The sequence below is a fragment of the Oratosquilla oratoria genome, chromosome 4, assembly GCF_046742065.1.
Source record: "Oratosquilla oratoria isolate Oo_2021 chromosome 4, ASM4674206v1, whole genome shotgun sequence".
Lineage (NCBI taxonomy): Eukaryota > Metazoa > Arthropoda > Malacostraca > Stomatopoda > Squillidae > Oratosquilla > Oratosquilla oratoria.
Genome location: NC_134780.1, coordinates 67,385,882 through 67,388,381, shown reverse-complemented (window position 1 = coordinate 67,388,381; position 2,500 = coordinate 67,385,882).

Below are 2,500 nucleotides of genomic sequence, written 5' to 3'. Positions count from 1 at the left end.
GCAAGAAGAAAAGAAGAAGAAGAATTATATAAGAAGAAAAGTAGGAGTAAGAAGAGAAAGAGGTGGATAAGGAAATGGAAGAGAAGTAAGAGGGAGAGTAGGAGGACTAGGATTAGGAAGAGGGGAAAGAAGAAGAAGAATAGAAAGCGGAAAAGGAATTGCAGGAGTAAAAAGAAAAGAAATAAGAGGTAGAAGAAAAGGAGAATGGAAGAGACAAAAGTAAGTGAAATACGAAGAAAAAGGAGGGTGAGGAAGAGAAATAGAGAGAGGAAGACAAAGAGTAGGAAAAAGAAGTAGGGAAACTCAAGATAAAGATAAAGATAAAGATGGAGCTAAAGATAAAGATAAAGATAAAGATAAAGATAAAGATAAAGATAAAGATAAAGATATAGATAAAGATAAAGATAAAGATAAAGATAAAGATAAAGATAGAGATAGAGATAGAGATAGAGATAGAGATAAATGTAAATGTAAATGTAACTGTAACGGTAAATGTAAATGTAAATGCAAATGTAAATGTAAATGCAAATGTAAAGGCAAAAGTAAAAGTAAAAGTAAAAGTAAAAGTAAAAGTAAAAGTAAAAGTAAAAGTAAAAGTAAAAGTAAAAGTAAAAGTAAAAGTAAAGGTAAAGGTGAAAAGGTAAATGTAAAGGTAAAGGTAAAGATAAGGGTAAGAGTAAGGGTAAGTGTAAGTGTAAGTGTAAGGGTAAGGGTAAGGGTAAGGGTAAGAGTAAGGGTAAGGGTAAGGGTAAGGGTAAATGTTAAGGTAAAGGTAAAGGTAAAGGTAAAGGTAAAGGTAAAGGTAAAGGTAAAGGTAAAGGTAAATGTAAAGGTAAATGTAAAGGTGTAAAGGTAATGGTGTAAAGGTGAATGTGAAGGTGAAGGTGAAGGTGAAAGTGAAGGTGAAGGTGAAGGTGAAGGTGAAGGTGAAGGTGAAGGTGAAGGTGAAGGTGAAGGTGAAGGTGAAGGTGAAGGTGAAGATGAAGACAAAGACAAAGACAAAGACGAAGACGAAGACGAAGACGAAGACGAAGACGGAGACGGAGACGGAGACGGAGACGGAGACGGAGACGGAGACGAAGATAAAGATAAAGATAAAGATAAAGATAAAGATAAAGATAAAGATAAAGATAAAGATAAAGATAGAGATAGAGATAGAGATAGAATAGAGATAGAGATAGAGATAGAGATAGAATAGAGATAGAGATAGAGATAGCGATAGCGATAGCGATTAAGATTGAGATTGAGATTGAGATAGAGATAGAGATAGAGATAGAGATAGAGATAGAGATAGAGATAGAGATGGAGATGGAGATGGAGATGGAGATGGAGATGGAGATGGAGATGGAGATGAAGTGTGTGTGTGCGTATGTGCATGTCCGTGTGTGTGTGTGTGTGTGTGTGTGTGTGTGTGTGTGTATGTGCGTGTCTGTGTGTGTCTGTGTGTGTCTGTGTGTGTGTGTGTGTGTGTGTGTGTGTGTGTGTGTGTGTGTGTGTATGTGTGTGTGTGTGTGTGTATGTGTGTGTGTGTGTGTGTGTGTGTGTGTGTGTGTGTGTGTGTGTGTGTGTGTGTGTGTGTGCGTGTGTGTGTGCGTGTGTGTGTGTGAGTGTGTGTGTGTGTGTGTGTGTGTGTGTGTGTGTGTGTGTGTGTGTGTGTGTGTGTGTGTGTGTGTGTGTGTGTGTGTGTGTGTGTGTGTGTGTGTGTGTGTGTGTGTGTGTGTGTGTGTGTGTGTGTGTGTGTGTGTGTGTGTGTGTGAGAGAGAGAGAGAGAGAGAGAGAGAGAGAGAGAGAGAATGAGGTTTTGTTTGTGAGTTTGTGTGTGTTTGTACAGAGAGAGGGAGAGAGAAGGAGAGGGAGAAAGAATGGAGTGAGATAGTAAGAGAAGAGAAATGAAGAGGAGAAAAAACTATTATCGTGAAGGGCGTTATGGTAATAAACTGTGCTAACAGAAGCAGAAACACAATAATAAGTTAAAAAATAATGTGTGTCACAAACAGAAACGGAACTGAAGGTATAAACTATACATTAACTACCAAGACAAAAGGTAAATATGAAAAAGATGCATGTATAAGTATGAGAAACATATAACTTATATTTGAGTTGGAATAGAGGCGGAATCAGATTAATAAAATGAGGATATACAAAAATGTACACCAAAACAAAATATAAAAGAAGAGGTACAAGAGAAATATGATAAGGACGAGGACAGCAAAGATAAAGATGAGGACCAGGAGAACAAAGAGAAAAGAACAAGGACGATAGCAAAGAGAAGGACAAAGAGATGGTATTATCTCGTCTCCAAAGACTTCTCTTGACATTATGTTGGCATTCATTTGTGGGACCAGAACTCATGTGAAATGTAATCTCTGACGATGCGCTTCAGGTGTTCCCAAGCTCAAGGATATTGATCCAGGTGAAGTTTAGAGTAAATGCTTCGCATTTAAAACGTTATTCCCTATCCCATGAAAATGAAATGGTTTACATTAATTTACAAAGGCAC